We start from the raw sequence: 25,132 nt of genomic DNA, 5'->3' as shown, positions 1-25,132 counted from the left end.
ATGCCAAGCATTCCAAACACTCAGGAACCTCTGCCGCTCACACTGTGTTGTTCTGAAATTTCTAAATTCAGACAAATCAATTGTTTTATAAAATGATGAATGAAAATATTAATTACATTCTAATACATACTTGAAAAATGTATGAATAACAACAAATGCCTGCATAAATGTGTGTGTAGGAAAATAAAAAATATTGAATCTTAATTGAGTAATATCAAATATTGTCCTTACATGTGTTCAGAAAGTAACAAACAATCCTCAAGATACGTGAAGTGTCATCCATCTTTGTAGTCCAACATGGGAGCGCTATTTTCATTAGCTACTGATTGTTTTTCAGGCATTACCTGAAATATGCCGAAGAAATGCGTAACTATTGATCACATTGTAGTTAGCTTAGCTACTGACTGGACTTGAATATGTGTTCGGCTCCTGTCTAATAAAATTCGCAAGAAAAAACAACCACTGAGCACGCGTTAAATGATGATTGACATCTCTCTTGACCAATTGGTTACCCGCACACAATAGAACCACTTTTCAAGGCGACAATCTCATTTAGACTTTATTACTACATGGAAAATCAAGTTTTTTCTTCTTTGAGAAACGAGAAAGTGAAGTGGTAAGTGAACGACACTGTTAGGCCCAGTTCCGATTCTCAGTTTGAGCCCTTCCACTCAGCCCTAACCCTTCTTTTGCGCGTGCTCGCTAGGTGAAGCCGAGGCCCAATTCTACTTTTCGTGATGTGGGAGTGTTTAAACGAAGCGCCAGGTAGCCCTTCAACACGAGTGAGGTCGGAGGCAGACTTTAAACGGTGTGCTGTGAAGTGTGGAAAACAATGGCAAGCCAGGCAAGCGTTGCATTACACAAATGTGAGTATTCTCGCTTTAAAACTAATATGTCTTCATAAAATTCTCGTAAAAGCATTGTTTTTGCTGATATTCCATGATGATAAAGTCACGGTGAAGATGCTACCGTTAGCTAGCTAGTGACTGTTCGTAAACTTGTGAGTGTGCATTATATTTGCCGATATTCCATGCTAATAAACTTTTAAAAGTCAACAGTGAAGATGCTAGTTGTTTGTGTATTTTAATGTGAAAAGTATTTATATTTCTTGCACTTAAAAAACAATGTTTAATTCGAGGCTAATTAAGCATTATTTTCGTTGATATTCCATGCTTATAAACTTTTAAGAGTAACAGTAAAGATGCTAGTTGTTTGTGTATTTTAATGTGAAAAGTATTTATATTTCTTGCACTTAAAAAACAATGTTAAATTCGAGGCTACTTAAGCATTATTTTCGTTGATATTCCATGCTAATACACTTTTAAGAGTAACAGTAAAGATGCTAGTTGTTTGTTTATTTCATGTGAAAATTATTATTTCTTGCACACAAAAAAAGAGTTTAATTCGAGGCTAATTAAGCTTTATTTTCGACGAAATTCCATGCTTATAAACTTTCAAGAGTTAACAGTGAAGATGTTCCAATCCAATGCTGGACTTTCTTAAAGAGGAGGCCAAGCGCAAAGAGAAAAGAAGGCATGAAGAGCACGAGGCCAGAAAGTGTTTGTTCTTCTATATATTTAAGCATTATTTTATTTATCATAACATTATGCACACTATGCTTAAAAAGCCAGGCTTAGACCCGACTGACAGTAATATCAGTAATATTTCTAAGCTCCCTTTCTTGTCCAAGATCTTGGAGAAGGTGGTGTCTGAGCAGATGTCTTTGTTCCTGGATCAGAGCGACATTCATGAGAAGTTTCAGTCTGGCTTCCGTAAACATCACTCTACGGAGAAAGCCTTACTTTTTTGCTGATGACATCCAGCTCTACTGCTCTTTTGATCCAACTGACTGTCTACTCGTCTGGACTATTGAAACAGTTTGTTTTCATGTCTTAACAAGAAGGATCTGTCTCGCCTGCAGTTGATTCAGAACTCTGCAGCGAGAATTCTGACTCGCTCAAGTAAAAGAACTCACATTTCTCCGATCCTTAAATCTCTTCACTGGCTTCCAGTTTCTTTCAGGATCAACTTTAAAATTCTGGTTCTTACTTTCAGAGCTATTCATGGTCCGGCTCCCCCTTACATCACTGATCTGATCCAGCCTTACACCCCAGCTCCTGGCTCTGAGGTCTGTGGATCAGAATCTACTGATGGTTCCACGCACACGGTTCAGGACCAGAGGAGAGAAATCGTTCTAGGCTGTTGCTCCTAAGCTTTGGAATGATCTTCCTCCCTCTGTGTTTGATGATCTACTGACTCCTTCAAGAAACATGTTAAGAAACGTTTATTTGTGCAGGCTTTTCCTTGATTCTCTGAGACTCCTGTGTTGTTCGCAGTTTTATCTTTATCTATTAAGTATATATTTTACTGAGTATTGTTTTGATAATTTTGGCTCTTTGTGACCTTGTTCTGGAAAAGCGCTCTAAAAATATAAATTACTTACTTACTTTATGACTGTCTAATACCTTAATTAAGTATGAACAAGCTGTCACTTTAGAAAAGGGAACATATTCTCAATAATTACTTATTTTGAGTAATAAGCTATTAATACCTTTATGGTTTTCACCTAAAAAAAGGGTTGTCGAGAAAAGCTAGTTGTCATCATAGTTAACCTCTAATTACTTCTTTACTCCTTGTTATTAGTCAGTAATTAAGGTGGTGATAAGAGTGAACTATTAATTATGATGATATTAAGGGTAGAATATCGTCACAATGAACAAGGTGTGAGTTAGTACCTTATAATGGTTAAAAATGGTTAATAAGTGGCTATTTTGCTGTCAATACACATGTGAATAAGTAGCTTATTAATATTTAATATGTGTGCCCCATTCTAAAGTGTTACCATGAACTGAAATTGTCTAAGAAACTACTTGCTATTCAGTTGTAGATTTCTAATAGATTTGAATTTTCAAAATATTCAAAAGGTATACAAAGTAAGTGTGTGAATGACTTTGCTTGAGTTTGCTTTTATAGTGACAAGTAGTGATGAGGCCTCATGAAACAGCTGATGAGATATGATATAATGTCCTGGTATAGATAGGAATACCTGCTTTTATATATATAGATGTCTACAAATTCAATAAAACCTGGCATTGAGTTAAAATTGATAGTTCCATCTTGTGGTCTTTCAAAATAAAGACACTGTATCATAATACCACAATATCAGCTGTTTAGTGACGCCTCGCAAACACATGACTTAAGACAAATATGACATTCATTTTAAAATTTACTTCACTTTACATTACAGTTGAAAATCAAAGGTTTTCCCTTTTCTTTAGTTGTCACAGGGTAGTCAAGAATAATAATACAATATCCAATCACACAATGATCCCTATCTATGATTATACAAAGGGCCATAAATAATCTATTTTATTCTGTTGTGTCAAAATGTGTTTACAATCTTCGGTCTCAGTCCATCTGTGATGAGCATGGCACTATTTTATATACATTTACTCCACGGCAGATTTAACCCTGAACTCACACCATGGTTTGTTTCAAACTTCTTCATACAAGGCATCATCTCCTCCAAAAGTGCCCCCATCTCCTTCCCCTCCCGCCTCTGTGAATAAAATCCTGCGACTTTAAAGGTTTCATCAACGTTAGCAGCAGCACAGCAGGGAGTCTGACAAACCCAGCTTCTTGCAAACTCATCTTTTGTTGCATCCTGCCCTACGGCTTCAGAAGCATAATGTCATGTTCGTTTAGAACGGCCGTTCACGAGGGAAGAAGCGGTCAGGTTCACATCTTCTTGTATAGGAGGGCTTATGCGGGTCACAGGGGACATCTATACTGCTTTGTGTATGCATTTGTAATGGAATGATGCACTCTATGAATGATGATACTGCTCTGATACCTTTTTCTGTTGTTTACCTGGACTGTATGTCTTATGCAGCACTCTCGATGAACCCAAAGAGTCAAACTCAATAATACAAGGGGGCCAACATTTTTTTGCAGTCCAAGTCACAGACCAAACAAAATGTATATTTACCAAACAGAAAGTATGAGTTGAGACTCAATTAAAAAAATGATCTGTGTTTATTCTTCGTTAGCAATATAAATTATTTTACCTCAACATCAGTTTTAATCTTGTTGTCTCTGTGACTTATTTTATTTTAAACACTGACATGTCTTTATAGGTCACCAACACGATCATGATACGTCTTTAATTTTATCCAACGATTCAGTGGGCCATTAGAATGACTTGGTGGGCTTGTTTGACAGATGAATATCCCTCCTCTTCTTCCACCTCTTTCTTTAAACCTTTATTTCTGTTCTTCTGCTGGTTTACAAGATCAACATATTGTTTATTATGTTTATTTACCAACCAAGATCGCCAGTTGTGACCACATGAGGCAAACTCAAAAACTGTCTTAAATTTCCTGAATTCTTCCTTTACCGAAGATAAAGAAGTCTTTTTTTATTATTACTGTTGGATTGTCTGCACTTTTTGAAGCATGATGCTGCACACTTAGTATTAACGTGCTTAATATGTAAGACTTAATCAGATTCTTTTGATTACTGTAGACACTCTGGATCACATCATAACATTAAAAAAAATAAATAAAATAAAATTGAGCTTGAAAAGTATCAGCCAATGTAAATCATGACCAATGAATCAGGCAGTTTATCAATCCGACTTGTGTTCAGACGTCATCTGGGTCCGACAACACTACAGTAGCACCTGCTCTCGCACTGCTGCAGCTAACAGTTAACAGCTTTTAGTGTGAGACAGTGTGTTAGGAGGCAAGCGGGTGTCAAGGGCTGTTAGCGAAAAGATGCAAGTGAGATTGGCTGTGACAGTCTGCTTGATACGCACAAATCTGCCAACATCAGCTGTTAGCTCGTTTTCCTAATCTCTAGAGCTTGTCGGTTTCTTTACGCTGAACAATTACACAAACTCTTTGTATTGAGTTTCTTGAGGTCAATCTTGTTTCCTACCAATTGCATTTACGATAATATTGACTTCTTTGAGAATAAAATATAATATGCATGTACTCTAAGTTACAGTTAATAAGTTACTTACTTTGAATGCTGTGGGTTGTGTCAAGCAAAATGACAGAAATTAAAAATATAAATAATAATCAATTAAGTCCAAGCAAGTCAATTACATTTTTTTATATGATAGTACATTATTTAATTTTATATACTTAAAATTACAACAATTTTTGTGTTAACCCTTTGTTAGAAAATTAGGCTGACAAAATATTTGCAAAGTATTTTTTAAAAAGGTTTTAACAACTATATTAAATTATTGTTTTTAGTTGTCAGTAGTTTTCAATAGTAGATAAATTCCTTTCTGCATCTAATTATAATTATACAATTTTCAGAAATTTGCGTGGGGGCTGGACCAAAGATTGTGGGCGACTAACTAAGATGATAGGAGCAATCATCTACTGTTTAGTGTAAAAACAAACAACCTGATTAACTAACGTATTTCAAACTAAAGCCGTAAACACACACCCACACACACACACACCCACACAAATGTATTATTTAAACAAACCACTTTCACTGCCAGGCGATCAACATGTTTACTTGAACACTGCAGAGTTTCCACAATCACACTTACAAATACACAAATGTACACAACCCCTCTAAGCGCCCCTGACATCTCTGCAAATGAACTCTTTTATATGAGAGAGGAGGAGAAGAGGCGAACTGGAAAGAGGTAGGTGAAGTCATGAGAGTCAGAGACTCAAACCCTTTACCGTTATCAAAATATTATGAACCAATAGAACCTCAAGTTTCTTCGGCAGAGTTATCGTTGCATATTTGGACTGAATTACGAAATTAGATGCTAACAATTATTTCTGGTTTTCCAGCACTATAAACAAACTCTGATTTAAAGAATGTACCTGGAAGTGTGAAGTGTCTTCTGAAGTCTGATCATACACAGGGTTGGAGGAAAGTCACCTAAAACATTGTGTTGGGATTACTGATTTTTCTGAAAGGACAAAAGAATATTCTATCAGATCAAAAGGCTTCATAATCACATCAAAAATAAATGCACATTCACAAAAGTGTCCAATTAGCATTGACACATCTATCTTGGTGTGTTGCAGCCAAGTCCTTTGCTCCGCCTGCTCAGAAGTCTGCATGAAATAACTCTCGTATTGACAGAATCATATTTGATGCCATATTTCTTCAAAGCACTGTAATAAAAAAAGATGTACTTTCAAAGCAGTGGTTTTATTTTAATCTGCTGTTATGATCTCAATTAAAAAATATATAAAAAATGAATTGTGTAATCACTTTAGAGTGATTAATAATAATGTCCTTGTCCCTCTGATATATTCAATATATTTTTTCTATCTAGGTTGAAATACTAATATATATTTTAGGCTCATGTCTAGATGCACGATAACAAGTCCACTTGTGGCCTTGTTTGTGACTTAATATTCCTGTAGCCTTAAGCTGTGATTGGACTCACTTTCAAACACCTTAATCATTATTATTCAACACATTTATTCATTTTCTCATCTTTTTGGGGCATCTGTCCATCTATCTTTCTATGCGTTGTCTGTCCTTTTTTCCGTCCGACTGTCTTTCCATCTCTCTTTGTCTGTCTGGCTATCTATCTATACGTCTGTCTGTCTAACTTTCTTTCCGTCTCTCTGACTGCCTGTCTTTACATCTGTCTATCTTTCTAAATGTCTGTCTTTCTTTCTGTCTATTTGTCTTTCTCAGTGACTGCCTATCTTTCCATCTGTCTGTCTAACTGTCCCTCAGTCTCTCTGACTGCCTGTCTTTCCTTCTGTCGGTCTGACTGTCTTTCTGTCTCTCTAAGTCAGAAAAATGTGAGAAGCACAGCCTCTTATGAATAGGTTCTAAGATTAGAGTGTGAATAGTGAATGTAATAAAGAAACTTTCTTAATAATCCACCCCTCTTCCTTTCTCTCTCTTCAGATTGTCAGAGCAGTGATATATTTACTACTCCTCGACGATGATGACAGACACTATGAGCATTAAATAAAAACAGAACAACCTGAGAAAGACAAGGATAAATGAGTCGAGGGGAAACAGATGAGGGATCAGACAGACTAGTGAATCCACCCATCGCCACCAGTGGGGACCAAACATGGAGGCTGGCGAAGAGAAGATGAATCGACTTGTCTTCCAAAGACTATTTTGTTACGTCTCATGCAGAGATACACTCTCGTAATAATCCAAAATATAATGCCAAAGAAAAAAAGTTAAATGTGTTGTAGAGACACCTGCAGGTTACAGGAATTCCAATTCATCCCGGGCTGAGAGGCATTTTGACAGCATCATCTGAACTCCTGCAGGTAACCATGGAAGTTCTTTCAGTCCTCCGATGTTTTCAAGGGTAACATATAGTAACTGACACTCTCCAGAGAATGCTTGGCTGCAGATGGTCGTGATAGATGTGACGGGTGAGCACGTGCTTCTAGGTAGAAGCCGGCATGTTCACGGAAGTGGGTGTTCATGTAAACAGCTGGGAGCTAATTTAGCGTATGGAGAGAACATGAGACAGAATTAATGGGCCCTGGTTTGAGCATCTGATTGGACTTTGTATGTAAAATGTTGACAGAATTGGAGCATATGTATTCCATGACATGACGTGTCATAAATAATGGTGGTTTGCTAAAAGGCTTGGTTGCTAGCAATGTTCAGTTGGGAAATCACAGACCAACTAGGTTTTTTAGCTAAATGTTAGAACCATGTTGTCATCATCAATTTTGGCCTCATTATGATGTGTATTAACTATTGTAGGTAGGCATTTGTTCCTTTACTGTTTAATAAGAAAAATGCTTTAATAAAAAAATAAAAAAATAACAACAGTTTTCACTTCAATAACACAAAAAACACTACATTTGTTTTCTTCTTTTAATTCGAACAACTTTTTTGGGATTGAATGATTAAAACATAAATACCCTATACATATTATGGGGATATATACATATTACTGTGTATCAAACCTCAGTTTTTCTGTGGCATCGTCCAAATGCTTCAGTACCAAGTATCAAAACATGCTCAGATGTTTGGCTCCATGTTTCGGTACACATGTAGTATCCCAACTTCATAATGTGTAGGTTTTCCAAAGAAAAATTGATGAGTGACTGGTTAGCAAGTGTTCTTTTGCACATCTGCAAAAAGATGCTTTCCAAATCATTTTACTTACTTACTTACATCACTTCAGCGGAAATCTTCCAGAGCTGAAAACATTAAACTCAAGATGTGTACCATGTGTAATTCCTCAATAAATTGAATTATTTTGTATTTGTAAGAATTGATCATATAGAATTGGTAGGTAGAAAGTAGGTATCAGTATCTGAAACACAATGAAAAATGTTTGCTTATACCCAGAACTACCTCCCAAAAACATTTTGTATGTTAGCTTTATATTCACCTCGTCACAGATGAGACTATATTGTGATGACAATATAAATTTATTCCATGTAAAAATAGAAATATATATTAGTACATATGTTGTAACCACCAAACAGGACAATGTTAACTCAGTGTGGTGTTCTACTCCCAAAAGGCAGAGGATAAAGGAGTGAACGTGAAGGATGGGAAGAGTCATAATTTGGTGTGTTTTAAAAGAAAATTAGTGGGTCAAAGTAACTTATGAATGAGTAATATTGTTTGAAATAGCTGCATATGGGAAACTGGGCAAATAAAAAAAGCCTCCCATTGTTAAAACTAACAAAATGTTCCGTACAGCAGTGTGTTGTTTTTGCACCTGTTAATATGTCCACTCACCCGACTCACCTTTACATAACTTCCTCTCTGAATGATGTGTTTCCTTTTTTATATTTTGACTAAAAAACATTTTGTGATTTCTTGAGACCGATTTGTCCTCTTCAAAATCAGTCACTCACACACACACACACACACACAGAGTGATAGAGGAAGAGAGAGAGATCATGTTTTTTGTGTCTGTGTGTCACGGGGTTTCATCAAAGTGTTTCTAAAAATAGAAACCCTGGCTTGCCAGCTTCCACAGCGTGATGTTATATAACGTTGCCCAAACCTGATTTAATGCAGCGAGCAGACATTCAGAATTTCAACAGCGTTTTTCATTTAACCAGAAGCTAAAGAGACACATTAGTGCACAATTCTCATCAATTTCAGACTCGATTATCTTTTAAAGTGCCTTGATAGACTTTACAAACAAGTTCTGTGAGCTGTGTTGTTTGCGGTATCGTGGCTGGAAGCTTTGAGAAGGCAATTTAGAACCATGTGGTGGTGTGTATCCAGCAGATCGTGCTACGTTAGAGCAATTTTTTTTAACAAGGTACTGGTCGAGAGGAGCAATTTAGTACGGCCGGTACTACAACAATCATCTTGTTCAAGGGAAGGTGATTAAAGAACCTCGGGGGCCACATTATATACTGGTGTAAGGGGCCAACAAGCCAAAAGAGAGGATAATTAATTAAAATGGCATTACAAAAACCTAAAATAAACCTGACTATTATTGCCATTAATGCCATTACTAGTTATAAAGCCTTTATAAAACTATGGATATGAAATTACTTGGAAAAATGTGCAAAACAAAGGACCAGGTATTAAGAGTTAATAATAAATAAAAAGTAAAATAGTTAGTGTTGAAAAAGTTTCATCTTGTAAGACCTATTCGGGGCCACAGTTAATACAGTTAATAAACAGTTAAAGGGCTGCGCTTTGTGTGTTATATTTGGTGTATGGTAGAGGGTGAGAAAAAAGGGGGTAGGTGGAGCAGTGACATTTTGTGTGATGGTGTTTGACGGTGTTGCGAGAAACTGACGACAGTGTTTGACAGTATAGCATCCCGACACGAGACATAAAATGAACAGCTTCGATGATGTCATAAAACCTGTGTGTATTTATAGATGAACACATCATCTGTCTCTGGTGAATTCAAACGTCAGCCATCGTTCTGCTTCCATCCTCATTGTCGCATATAAAATGTAACATTCATGAGAAGAGCTTGATGCTGTATCTTGACGTGTGTCGCCGTGAGAATCATTCGGGAGCCACAATTGAAGAAAAGACCAGTTCAATCACAGCGCAGATTGCAGTTGCTACGGATTCTCCTTCACTCATATTGTGCAGAAAAATTGTGCGCTCATTGTGTGACTAAAAATAGCCATAATGACCGAAGACGTGTTGTTTAAAGCGTGTGGGCTATTTTCTTACCACTTAGCATGTCCAACCTGACCGCGGGCTAAATGCCCATGAGCCAGACGTTGCTCAGTATTCTCCTGCACACTCCTGGTGTAAAAATAGAGGCGGCCGACTAAAAAGCATCTTCCATCCATATTAACATGCATGAGTAATTCTCTTTCATCCCAGCGAGCTGACGGAGGAGGATAATTACTGTAGTGCTGGATTATTATTCTCTTTGTGGTGGTTCGGATTAAAACCATGTTCTGCAAGAGCATGCCTGTGTGACTACATTCTTTCTGACTCGCTCTAAAGGCTTTCAGAATGAATTTTATACATTGATGAGAAAAGCATAACTTAAACAAGCTGGGTTCTCAAACCCATGACTCGTGTGAAGGTTTCGGAGATGGGCTTGGGGTTGATATAACTTCTTAAGGGGGCAAAAACTACTCTAATAAATAGCTCTTTAATTAGCTAATGGAGATGTGCTGTACTAATCCACTGTTCCTCCAAACCAAGTGTAAGAATATAAAGAAAATGATCCACTATAGTTAAAATTAATATTACATATTTTGAAAGCAGAGTGGTACATGGGAAAAACATCAATTTAAGTAGATTGTTTCGTATAAAGGTCAACCACCATCACTATGTCTTCAACTACAAGAGTTGCTGACATTATAGAGGCAGGGCTGTAAAAAAAAAAAATAGTGGAGTTTGCTTGTTTTACAAGATTTTGATTTTTTCTTTTTACTTCATGTTGTAATTTGCAGAGCCCAAAAAAACAAAATTGTTTAGTAGTCTAGGTCTTTAACATTGTCATTTAATTTTTCACATACTACCGGAAGGTTTCTTTTCTTCATCAACATCGTTTTTATCTCTTATTGGAAGTCTCTGCATAATTCTGCACATTTAAAATCTCTGTTCCTTATCTTGTCTTAAAAGCTGCCATCTTTATGGGTCACCACATCACCATGGACATTAATCCACTCTGAATTTGAGACAGGCCACGTAAAATCCCTTGGTGGGTTGACACTTGAAATACTAAATAGAATATGCTCATCGATTCAGGAACTGAAACCAATATCATCACTTTGATATCGGTTTCTGACCAATACTTTTTAAGAAAATTAAATTACAGATGGTGGAAACTTTAGTTACGTTTTTTTGCTTTGGTAAATTTTTACTTATTAACACATTATCAAGTGTAATCAGACGCATGTTTTCATACTGGCCACAAAAGAACTGAAGTTCGATACTAGGCCTTATCCTTGATAATTTTATGGTGGGATACTGAAAGCATTTTAAAATGGATTTTAAAACTCCTACAATAGTCATGAAAATAGTCCAAAATACTTGCTTGTAGGTTCTATTTTATCCAGGTTATGGTTATCCAAATAATTCCAAAGTGACGCAACTGGACTGAGTAGAGTTTTGGAAAGACTTTTACCCGGGATCCAAGAGGTTTATACAGTTTCACGGCCCTCATTTGTCAGAGTAAACTATTAATGCTGAAATGTTTCTGACTCTATATCTAATTCTAGGACATACTTTGCACTCTTTTATTATTTAAGTTTAATACAAAAGTATACAATTTATAGATAAATGTATTTATTTATAATAAATATAAATGTTGTGGCCTGATTAATAAAGTCTATCTAATCTAGTCTAACACTTTCACACTTCTTACTCGTTCTTTTTTTCTTACTCACATTAATTTGAATTGTCCACACCTGTATTAGATAGATGATGCCAAAGTTTTAGTTTTATATAACTATGTATACTAACTAACAGATAGTTGTAACTATGTACTGTTGTTGTCACTTTCCCTCAACACTCTTGAGTATTCCTAGGATGACCCTGTACCAGTATCAGGGAGTCTGAAGAGTCAAACCTCCACCCACAAGCCACTCAAGCCGCTCTCAAATGATGCTCCACCATGGCGGGCAGGGGCTGAGGGTCTGTCGGAGATATCATTATCATCTTCATAAAAGGAGGCAAGTGGACACTGCTGGCGAATCAACAAAAGCATCGTAAAAAACAAAACTTGCCATGTGTTTGTTGACTGTAAATAACAGTATACATTAGAAATGTTGAATAATAATATAATTTTATTATACATTTTTGATTCTCTTGTTGTCAGTGAATTAACCATACTTCCAATTAGTGTGAACACTGAGCCAATATAAAGAGATTCCGGGCGGCATTTAGCAGTTATGCTTTATAAATTACAAATCTCTGCGAGTTGACTTTCAGCCAGCCTAAACACGGGGAAAAACAAATTAAGTCTCTTTTGGTTAAACGCTGCACTTCAAAATCATTTTTTTTATATCACATGATAAGCTTCTGAGTTTGTCTGGAGGCCATGTAGTGATGCAACTTCAAAATTTACTTTTTATCAGTCACTTGCAATATTAAATATCTGCTGTATTATCTGACATGTAACGGCCATTCATAAACACAGTCTCTTAACTCCTATGATGATCGTGAGAAGAGTTTTAATGTTGAGTAATAGAAAAAAATGAATACACGAATGTGATCATTGAGGGATAAATGATTCATTATATTTTCATAATAGACAACAAATATAAATGTATTTTGTGTTGCAGATTAATGACTCCCATCTGTTGCTCAATATGGTTTCAAACAAATAATAAACACTTGTTTGATGTGAGCGAGAACCAGTTTCTAGTCTTAAAGCGGAATGTAAAACTGAATTTATTAAACCATGTCATTCTTTTGTTCGTGTTTCCAACTTTCCAACTACTTCACACTCCCACTTCCGTTCAAGAAGCAGCTCCCACTACGGCGTCATCATCAAAAACATCAATATAATTTCTGCTAACAATAATAGCTTTCATATTTTGAAAATGTTGACAAATACAGAGAAAGACCGCCCACTTGATAACGTTAGGAAATGACCAATTTAACTGTATCAATCATCTAAATTTAACAGACAAATCAAATAATCACTTGATTAACGATAATCTTTCATATTAAATTCATATGAAATAATCATTGCCTTGCATTAAAATCCATGTGCTCAGCTATTCTTCAGGTCAGGTCAAGTCTATACTCACACTGAGAAAGACAAAACAATCTCTAGATGGAGCCAGCTAGTCAAGGACAAGAACCGACATCTGTGTAAGTCAACTTCTCTCTAGACTACATCAAACTATGGTAACTTTCCACAACCACCACGTGGCACGGCCATCTTAGACGACAAGTGTTTAGAGCAGGGATAGGGAACCTGGTCCAGAAAGAGCCGCAGTGGGTGCAGGTTTTTGTTCCAACCGATCAAGCACGTACAGTTTAACCAATGAGGTTTCAGCTGAACAAGCAACACCAGACTGACAATCAACTGATTACACTCCTAAGACACCTGATTGGATAAAATGTGTCCTCTTGAATGGTTGGAACGAAAACCTGCACCCACTCCGGCTCTTTCTGGACCAGGTTCCCTACCCCTGGTTTAGAGTTACTAAACAATAATACTAGCGGAAATGACCAGAGGCGTTTACCTGAATATTCATACTATAAAAGATCCACCATTTCGTAAGAACTTTGCATTTGGCACTTGAAGACGTCCCTGCTATAAATCTTCGCTTTGCCAAGGCCCATGTAAGTTGTGTCTCTGACTTTTGCATATTTCACCAAACCAGCATTTTCTCTTAAACTCCTTCCTGTGTCTGTGTCCTTCTTTAACACCACCATGTATCAAGACTGGGGAGGAGTCGGTTCATAGGAACAAAACCCTAACAACCAGCAACCTCAAGGGGGATGCCACAAACAAACTCACAGACTTCCTATGAGAAACACTTCGCTGCTCATCTTCACGCCACAATTTATGCAATCACGTTAATATTGAGCCAGCTTTTTCATCGTAAAGAGGCAGTAAAGTTGGTTTACTTTCACTTAAATAAGAAGTGAGTGTTCTGCACATTGAGTGCAGTGCATCTTTAAAATAGGACCTTCTGAATAATGCAGCATGAAACAGGCTTTTCTTTATCATAAAAGGAAAACACTCACCCACATAGTATTTTTCTAAAAATCCCTTGGTGAAACATTCTTCATGATTCATTGGACTCTTCTTTGTGTTGTTCATGGGACTCTTCTTAGTGTTGATTTAAAACCTCTTGTCAGTTTATCATCAATTTTAATGATATACAAAGTTCTTGAGGGGCGGATTCACAGCTGTGTTGAATCAGGTGCAAACCACAATAAAATATCACTTCCGCAGACTGAGGAGAGCAAGAGCCCCGCTACCCATTACGCTCACCTTCTACAGAGGCACCATCGAGAGCATCATGTCAAGCTGCATCACCGTGTGGTACAGCGCCTGCACCGTGTCTTGCTGCAAGACCCTGCAGCGCATCGTGAGAGCAGATGAGAGGATCATTGGTGTCTCTCCCCCCCCTCCTGGACATTGATAAGACCCGCATCACCAGTAAGGCCATCAGGATTACTCGTGACCACACTCACCCGTCCCACAGCCTCTTTAACCTGCTGCCTTCAGGCAGAAGACTGCGCAGTCTTCAGGCCAGAACCAGCAGGTTAAAGGACAGCTTTTTCCTCCAGGCTGTCAGGAGACTCAACTCCCTCCCTGTCCTACCATCAATCTCACCTCCGCTTGTACTACCTGTGCATTAACTATGTTTTTGTTTATATTCTGTTTATTAGTTGATTTTTTAAGTTTTGTTGATTACTTATTTTATCTTATTTTGTTGATTATTTATTTAATTTTTAATGTCCTTTCATTGTTTACTTCATTTTTTGCATCGTTAGTCTCTTTTCATTTAAATATTCACATTAGAAAATCTGCTTAAGCTCTACCCACTGAAAATGCATTGTTTTGCTGAACATGTTTACCATAACCACATGCTCTCTGCTGTGATTGGTTTGTCACCGCCATCGTCGATCCAGGAAGTCTCCACCTCCAAGGGACTTATTGTATTAACAAAGGCTTGGTTAGAGCTGGCTGGAGGAGGAGTGAGCCATTGTTTTTCTCTATCAGAATGGATTCCGCTCTCATAATCTTCGCCAAGATTTCAGAGTTACTTCATGAAATAATACCTTCAAAACATGTCATGAGATGAGACTACTGCATCTTGGAGAGGAAAACTCCACATTTGAAACATGAGAGTGAGTCAGAAGAGTTTCTAAGGAGTTGCCCTTTTACTAAAGAAAAAAACTTAAATATTACATAAAATACTACTCTGAAAACAATTGTGCTCCCAGTGTCTTGTTGAATTGTGTCTTCTTGAATTGAAAATACAGTCACAGCTAAAGACACAATGTATATACAAAAAGGTTTAAAAACTCAGATATCCAGTGGTAATTGAATTAATTTCTTTCTTTTTTGCTCACTAAAAAACTTAAATTGCATGTGGTGAAACATCCCTGGCAGACCAGTCTTGTCAACCCGGCTAAGCCAGTCCTCAAGTTTTAGCTGGTTCTCTGGAAGAAAAAAAAACAACTTAAATTGCATGTAAATATTCCTAAAAATGCACATGCGTTACATAAAGTAGTGAATTTTTAAAAAGCAGCTACAAACAGTGAATTGCAGCATATATATATCCACGATTTAAACGTAAATGTTGCATTTTCCCTCTGACTTAACATCACTGTTTTTGTTTGCTTCGACAATGACCCATTCATATTTGTTCCAGTGACCCCAGTGAAAAACATCTGTAATCTTGTTTTCTTTGATTGCCCCGTTTTTTATTATAAAGGTCTTGAATTTATAGATTCCGTTCCGTTGGGCCATTCCAAGGACGTTCTGTTTGGCTGTCAAGTACTCTAAATGGGAATGTGTGTGCTCATGTGTGTACTTTCGTATGTGCCTCGCATAAAACTGAGAACATAAATGACCGTCGCGGACCTCATAGACCGTAATGCAGGGTCAAAGACAACTGCCCTGTGTGTCCTGGTGTGCAGGCAGGCGTGTGTTTGTGTGTGTGTGTGTGTGTGTGTGTGTATGGGGACAGCTGGATCAACCTCAGGAGAATAGGTTGACAGAATAATGACCCGTCCTCTGTTTTCATCAGGGTGCTTCTCTCTCCTTATCCATATTTCACACACACTGATCTAGGAATATCTTCCTTTAATCTAGTCACAAAAATCCACCATCTTCTCTTTTGTTGCATTCATCTCTTTATTATTTTCCCCATATAAAACCCTTTTCACCCCAGCTCCCTTTATCCCCCGTCCCTGCCCTGAATATCTCCACCAGTGCTTCTTTGATGCATCATTCATGGGTTTGTTCCCTAATGCACTCTCTATCTCTCTCTTTTACAGCAGCTCCTACACATCTTCATGCTTGCTTTTATCTCCTGGATTCTTCCCCCTTTTCTCTCGGCACATCCACTTCACTCTGTTCTCCCTCATAGTGAGCATCAGCCTCCATCATCCATCACAACCAGTGTCTCTCTAGAGCTTCCATTCTGATGTGTGAGTCGCCGGCTCTTCCGCTCTATCGTTCCCTTAGGTGAGCTGAACTAAGGTGTAATGGGATAATCCTTCACAAGCTCCAGTCAGACTGCTCGTCACTCCCTAAAAGCCATCCTTATCATCAGAAATGGACTCTAATCTGGCGATCGTTTCTACACCTGCAGTGAGCAAGCATTGGCATGACATTGTCGTCCAGGATGCTTGGTTTTATCACCTCACCAAAAAAAACCTGCCTTTAACAGCAGATACACATATTTGTGTTCCAGATAGAACGGACACATGTAAAGGCGAGGTAAAGTCAGATTATGGGGCAATAACACTTTAGCGGATAAACATTTGTGACTGCCAGTACACAGAAATGGTGGCGAACACACATACAGGTTTGTTCCTGTCGGAGTGGATCATAAGAAACCGCTCTGGGCTGTTAATGTTTCATGGCACACACTTGTGACAAAACATTGTCAAGAACCTTCTCAGCCACTGATATACCAAAATGACCTCAATATCTGTGAGATTTAACTGTTGATCAAGAACATTCTAGTGTACATTAAAAACCAATGAAGGCTCTAGAGGTCACTATTCAAACCATGTAACAAATAACATAAAAGTGGTAGTTGAGATGTAAAATACAAAATCAAGCAATAAGTGAAAGAAAGACATAATCGGTTCATTTACCCAAAGGATCATCTGTACCTTCGTAAAGATTTAAGGTATAATAATTATGTGTTTCAATTAACAAATAAATGAAAAATAATGGGGAAAACATGAAAATAAATCTGTCTTCTCTTAATGTGGAGAAAACTCACAAATTTTTGCTCAACTTGATCGTCTGGAGGAATAGGGCTGTCGTGACCTTTGAAAGAAGATTTGCTTCTGTTTGCTTCATAACGCCACAACAAGGTTTGACTAATATCGCTTTGACGTTTGAAAATACCAAGCAAACTTAACTGTTATCATTCACTATTTGGTACAACGTGGTGAAAAAATAAAATAATACTGCATGGCTGCCCTATGCTCTCTGCTACCTCAGAGGTTCAACAAAGAGTCTACTCACCGTGTGCAAACATGCTAATGAAGTCACTATTATCAGATTGTGTTATTATGTTGGCCAATGAACCCACTTTTGCCTTTGAGAAGCCAAACATTCTATTAAGATGTTGGGCCAGGTATGAGGCGAAAGAAAGATAAATAGATAGATAGATTAGATAGATTAGATAGATAGATGGATAGATGGATAGATGGATGGATGGATGGATGGATGGATGGATGGATGGATGGATGGATGGATGGATGGATGGATGGATGGATGGATGGATGGATGGATGGATGGATGGATGGATGGATGGATGGATGGATGGATGGATGGATGGATTAGATAGATAGATAGATAGATAGATAGATAGATAGATAGATAGATAGATAGATAGATAGATAGATAGATAGATAGATAGATAGATAGATAGATAGATAGATAGATAGATAGATAGATAGATAGATAGATAGATAGATAGATAGATAGATAGATAGATAGATAGATAGATAGATAGATAGATAAACTAAGAGATGGTTATTATCTTTGGGTAAACTGGTTGTAATCTGGACTATTAAAGAGAATGACATATGAAATCTTCTTGGAGAGGTTCAGACTAGCACCGCTGCTCTGAACCTCTGTAGTGCTAACCCGGAGAGGTGGCTATGTCTAACAGAAGAGCTACTATTATCCCAGGAATCACTATATACTCTGTCAATGAAGCTGAAGTTGGATTCTCTGGGAAAAAGGAAGACAAGACTAATGGAAAAACAAGCTTCATTCATCTCTGTTACCATTTTAGGCATGCCCAGAACAAACCCCACTGCACCATCCAGAATTAATTCCTCTAAAATATACATCCTTATGAGGTTGACAAAAAAGTGACCCAAGGTGCCCCTTGTTTGTAAAAGAGGTAGAGAACAAAAGTTTGGCTTTGGGCTCTGACACAGTTCACCATCTGGGGCCCCTCTCTAATGTATGTGTCTCCAGATCAATGCCTTTATTAAGTGGAAAGAAAGGAAAAATGGCTGCATTGCCAGAAGTGACAATAAGAAGGGAGATGGGTATTTAAAGGGGGTTACCAGAGTAACTTAAAATATATAAAGTCTTCCAAATATATGTTGCTGGTCTTTCTGTATTTGCACTTCAACATTGATGGTGTAGTGGGAGCCTAACCTGTCTTCAAGTTTGGTTGGATGAATTAGGCAAGAAAGAAGGATGCCTTTGAGCCAAACATAAGCCTATTTCTTTATTTAAGTGCTCAGTTTACACAGTTCAGCTTTCTCACCTTAGTGTTTTCCTCAACATGTGACATTGGTCAGTAGCTTCTCATAGAAAACGCTGACTAGAAAACTGTGCTACATCACTTGAGCCTAAATCAATGACTGGCATAGCTGATGCTTTTTCTAAATCTTTGCTGTTTAGTGTTACATTTACTCTGGAGCCATCACTGTCACCATTCTGCTTCTTATTAGCATTTTCAGCTGACATACCTATACAGCTGAGTGTGAAATTTATACAGAGAAATGTAATCTCCAGCTTTAACTGACTGTGTTGTGTCCATTATTTTCCTGTTTTCAAAGAAACATCTACACTTGTTTGCATGCTTTTCCATGTGTATTTGTAACTTACATTATACTCATAGCGTGGCGCTTGTTAGGGGACGATGGTGACGCCGATATTTACACTTCAACCTGCGCCTGGACAGCAGTCCAAAGCTTTGCTGTTAGTGGACAACTCTTACACACTCATGCACACACAAACACATTAACACACTTGCTGATACTGTAGATGTTCTTATCAGTATTGCGGTCAAGTGTGAAGCATCAGGATTGGAAAATTGCACCAGGGATTGTCCACAGGGAGGAGCCTCTCCACTGCAATCCAACTGTCAGTCAATCCGATTGGCCGGGGAGGAGGATGCTTTTAATCCCACTCTCAGCAGACTCCAGTAATGCTGATCCATCAAATCTCTTTCATGGTTTCAATTCACTACAAAAAATGATGATTGATTGATGGGCTTACTTTAAATATTTTTTTGGATTGACAGTTTGCTTCAACATAGGCAGAAGAATAAGTAAACCCAGTGTATTTTCTGGGTGTCCCTTCCCCATCTTCCCTCTTACTTTTATCTCCTTAGTGTGAACACGGGAAAGATTCCATTGATCTTGGCTGGTGGTCAACCAGCTCCCTGTCGAGGGAGGAGGGCCTGTGAATTAAAGGCTGTTGCTGCGCGGGAGACTATCAGGAATATCATGGGTTGTCGATCAAGAATTCAACCCTGATCTAACCTTAATGAGCCCACCAGGGACACAGCACAGCTTACTTACAACAGGTACCATTAACCACTATTAACCATTCATTACCTCATGACCTTTATTTGTATCTAAGAAAGAGAAAAATCGGACCTTTTACTTGGAATCCAAGCGCATTTTCAAAAGGCCTTCAACTGGCAATTTCAGATAAAGTGGGTATCCATGAAAGGATTGCTACAAGCTAGCTCAGATCTCCATTGAAAAGAAGGACATGAAGAAGTAAACACATTTCTACTTCTATAAGTTACTAGTTGTAGGACCCCAAATTATGGTTAATTTTAGCATGCAAAATCTTTTTTAATCTTTGACGGATTTTTTTATGGAATAATCTTTGACATTTCAATGTCGACCACCAGTATTCACAGAGATTGGTGGAGTCTTGGGTTCAGTTGTTGGCTGACAATGTCACCATATTAAAATGCACCAAACATTAACTTTATATTATTTTTGCTATAGCTTATTTTGATAAAAACAAGATGGACTTGTGCTGAGTACTCGGTTTCTTCTTCACTATTACAGATTCTCTGTGAATGATTTCAGGATGATCGTTGTTCACCAGGTGAGAGAAGAATTGCTGCTGCAGCAAAATGGATGCCCGAGTTGTCAATATAAATTTACACACACACAGTCACACCGTTAGAACAGCCCAATTAAAAAATATACATAATTAAAAGAAAAAAACAACGCAGGAAAGATAAGATGTCCTGGGTCAGAGGTTCTGATTATAAATATAAATAAAAAGCCACAAAGAAAACCAGCAGAGAGAATTATATCAATGTCCTGATGCAACTAAGCAGTAACTGCTCTTTCATTCATTTGATAGGATCAAACCAGGAGTGTTTGGATAACAGCCAAATACTGCCACTTATCCATGTGTCTGGTTGGCTGAACGATACCTCAGTTGAGTGTAATATAGTTGTAATTTCCTGTTAATATGCTTTTCTATTACAATCATATAGTTATGAAGAGTGTTTATATTTATTGCCATTTTTTACAACATTGACTAGTGGTGTGTGATAAAAAAAAACAACCCAACATGTTTATTAAATGAGGCTAAGAGTAGAGATCAAAGTACAACACCATTTTCCTCGAGGGGTCTACTTCTTCCTCCAGCATTGCCTACATCATCTAGTAGGAAACATTTCTCTATCATCTCCAGAACCTCTGGAAGCAACACTTCCATTCAGCTCACAGAACTGGAAGTTCACAGAACTGGAGTGAGAGAACAGAACCTCTGTTCATAAAGCAGTCACATTCATGGAATTCATATTCACGTCAGGGAGACACAGACACACATACACACGCACACACACACACACACACACACACACACACACACACACACACACACACACACACACACACACACACACACACACCCACACACACACACATGCAGACATTCACACGCAGAAATATGCTGCAGGATTGAATCCACAAATTTGGAGCACACACTTCAGTCAACACACTTGGTGTAAAATTGTTGAACCACAGATTGTCAATGATCACTGCGATAAAGATCTTAAGTGTCAACTTAGTGTCACATTAATGTTGAAATACACAAACACACATATCTCATCTCAGCTTACCTGCTCATTTGCAAACGTTACATCCACTCTTCTTCTGGGAATTTGCTGCAGATTTTATATCCCCTCAACTCTTTAAAATATTAATTTAAAGGGTATTATTTATAGAGCCGAACCTGATCCAACCCGGATGGCGTATTCATGACTCTACAAATAATGAAATAAAGGGGAATTGGACTCTACTGCAGCATTCAACCACAACAAAATCCTCCGTCCAACCGAGTGGTCGATTCGTAAAGAATACATGGATTCGTCTCCAGCGTGTTCGGTTCGGTTCCCCTCCTTCGAGATGTGGGCTGTTACGAGGCCCAGAAGCACAAATAAAAGGATCACATTAACTGAAGCCGGGACGTCCACCGGGGCGAAGTCAGCAGCAGATGTGGATCTGGCTTGAAAGCAGTGTCGACAGATCGCAAATACGTCCCCGGAGAGTGTTGTTCGGCGGCTGTCGTTCCAGCCCGGTTCGGTACCGATGGGACTTCGGACAGGATCTGCTGCTGCTGTTCCTGCTGCTGCTAGAGGATGCTGATGATGCGAGCGTGCGCGCTCCCGCCTGCGCTCCTGCACGCTCGCTCCCGTCGCTCCGAGGCACGCGCTCACAGGCTGGTTACCATGGCAACGCTTTCTCTGACCTCAATAGATTGGCTTTTATTTTTTTAAATGAAAACTTGCGTTGGCTTCCACTTCTGCTGGCAGGAAGGTGTCGCTGGTTCCGACCAGATCATCAGGGAGACACTCGACGTCCACACGAGACATTTAGAGATGATGGAGCTGACAAAATATATGACAAAATATATCTAATGTCAAATTTAAATCTGAGAGATTATGTCTTCTATTTATTCATAATTCAATTAACAGGCAATACGTGTTTAAATATCTGTAAGGCATATGGACAATGTTAAATGAAGAGAAAATGCATTGCAGAATACAAATATATACACCTGTGAGAAGATGCGCAGTACATCTTCTTTAAAAATCTAATAATAATTCGAATTTAAATAATTGAATGTATTTTTTATTTTCCCAAAATTAGTGTTAGTGGTCTCAGTGTCAGTTGTCACAACAAACAGGATGTCTAGAATTATACAAATATATATGTTTTTTCTTATCATTATTAAAATTACTGAATTAATTTTGGTTTTGAGCTTCTGGTGTCTTGGAATCTAATCATAAATAGTCTGTAGTTAATTGTTTTTGAACAACATCTTTAGTTCTGGCATCCCCACGACCCTTATCCCACAACCCTGTGTTAAAGGATACCAAAAACACATTTGTTTTCGGTTAAGTGTGTCTTTTTGGATGAAGAAAACCTGGATGGTCTTTGGCAATAGCTGGATACCAATAATAATAATGATTATAATAATAATAATAATAAGTAAGAGTAAAGCCTTTTGTTTTGATGCCGTTCATTCAGTAAAGGTATATTAAAACATTATTAAAATTCATTATCAGACATAAAGACATTCAAGCAGCAGCAATGAAATAAATAAATTGGCATAAAAGGTGGGGAAAAAACAAGGTGCAAAAGACAAGTCTTTGTCTTTCCATATGTGAAAAAAGTCAATGACATCCGGGCATGTCAAGGATTGAAACTGGTGGTTCCATCACAGTGCTGCCTCACGTTGCAGACGAAAAGATGGTAGTGCTCATGAGATAATATCCGAAAATGGAAGGAAGGGTATATAGTAAATATGGAGATGTATCTGCCCTCAATGTAATGCTTTGGTTTTCATCATGTACCCCTGAAAACAAAGAGGAGGGGAATTCCCTTGGGAAATGAAATGAGATGCTTCTGTTTACCCACCTACAGCTCTCATTTCCTCTGCAACAGAACTGTTTAATAAGCCTGTTAAGTAACCTACATATCTCTATGTCTTCCTCACTAAATCTGCTATCTGGAGAGAAGACAGCCCTCTGGTGTCGAAGATCAAACTGATCCATGCTGATCCATGCTGGGAGCAGATAACTGCTTAAGTAGGGGAGGGGAGATCAAATCTACACGTGAAAATTTCATCTGACTTTTCCCTCGAATGGCCATAAATACACCAAAAGGCCTCTGACGACACCTTGTGGAATCTACTATACATACTGTACATATTTGATCAAGTGTGTATTAAATAGTTGGGAAACTGTTTTATTTATTTTTATTATTAGCATACTTTCACCAGTTACAAACAGATAAGAAAGAAAAATAACAATCACAGGGCATAATAGTATTGTGTTCGTCCTGTGGTGAGGTGTCCAACAACAGTTTTTCATAAATAGAAAATGTAAGATAAGCTGTTATTGTTGTGATTAGTTAAATATAGGACCTGATAGGACCAGAGCTGCACAGACTACATTTATATGTACTTAAATGAGTAATCTTTGTATTAATTACAGAGATTCAATCTGTGGATTCATGGTTTATTATTTTCATTGTTACAGTGCAGCTCTAGTTCCCTGCCAAGAGTAAGTAAGTAAGTAAGTATGTGATATTTTTAGAACGCTTTTCTAGACCAGTGTCACAAAGGGCTTAAACAATTAAAACAAAGCCGATAATATATATGCTAAAAAGGTCAAGACACCACCAAGATAACCACTGGAGTCTCAGAGAATCAAGGAAAAGCCTGCACGACTAAAAGTGTCTTAAGATGTTTCTTGAAGGAGTCAGTAGACTCCATCATGTGTGTGCGTGAGTGGGGGCGGAGGGCCAATCAGCGAGGGCCAACCGGCGAGGGTCAGCCAGCGATAACATTCATAAGAGGTGCATCATGGCAAGCCCCAGAAGACCCCCCGGCCACCAGGCTGCCACCCCGCTCACAACAGAGAACCATAAGAAGACAAGCCAGAGGGATAGAAAAGCACCACAGCAGCAGCAGTAAAACTGGGTCGAGTACCACCCTAGGAGCAGTACAGCCAAGTGCCAGTCGAGGTCTTCCAGTGAGTGTCACCCAGGTCACTGGGAGGCCACGGTCGTGTGGGCAGAGAAACCATAAACCTGGTATCAGGGAAGCAGGGGGTGGGGGGGGGCTATAGTTTACTGTAGATTTAAGGTAAGGTAAGGTAAGGTAGAACTTTATTGATTCTGAAATTCTGAAGTTTTTTTCCAATAGCCACAGCAAATACAAATACAGCAATTTTTCATAAAAAATAAATAAAAATAAAATAAGAACAAGAAAAAAGAGAAATAAAGAGAAAGAACGAGATGATACAATTTAAGTCTAAAGATAAAGATAAAGTACATAGATAAAAAAAAGAAAAAGAAATAAGACAAAGGATACAAAGATTAACATAGAACAGAACATCCAGATACTTTCGCTCCACCCCTGCCCCCGAACTCAGAATTGTAAAATTTAATAGCCCGAGGAATGAATGAGTCCTTGAGTCTATATGTTTTGCACCGGGGAGGGAGCATTCTGGCACTCATGCTGCTTCTCTGCTCACTGATGACAGTGTTCAGAGGATGACTGTCATCATCCATGATGGACAGTAGTTTGTTCAATGATCTCCTCTCAGCAACTGTCACCAGTGAGTCCAGCTTCATGCCATCCACAGAGCCAGAATCAACTATCTCCACCTCGTCGCCTCTGATGGACACTGGATGTGGCTTTGTCCTGGACCTCCCGAAGTCCAAGACCGTATTACAATTTACAGTAACAGCC

General features: G+C 38.2%; 1 protein-coding gene across 3 annotated transcripts in view; it reads right to left on the bottom strand.

Annotated features, from left to right (window-relative positions):
- nlgn2a (neuroligin 2a) overlaps positions 1-21,973 on the bottom strand; it is a 78,289-nt gene extending 56,316 nt beyond the window's left edge. For 2 of the 3 annotated variants that reach the window (XM_087790154.1, XM_087790156.1), the window contains exon 1: positions 21,492-21,973. The gene's annotated coding sequence lies outside the window, so the exon portion shown is untranslated. Of the gene's footprint in view, positions 1-5,855; positions 5,945-21,491 lie in introns of those variants that run through there. The other variant, XM_087790155.1, reaches the window with a different exon arrangement.
- Between the last annotated feature and the right edge of the window lie 3,159 nt (positions 21,974-25,132).

The sequence above is a fragment of the Callionymus lyra genome, chromosome 4 (assembly GCF_982586985.1).
Source record: "Callionymus lyra chromosome 4, fCalLyr1.hap1.1, whole genome shotgun sequence".
Lineage (NCBI taxonomy): Eukaryota > Metazoa > Chordata > Actinopteri > Syngnathiformes > Callionymidae > Callionymus > Callionymus lyra.
The sequence above is the reverse complement of the archived record's forward strand: the minus strand, read 5'-3'. Positions and strand labels throughout refer to the sequence as shown.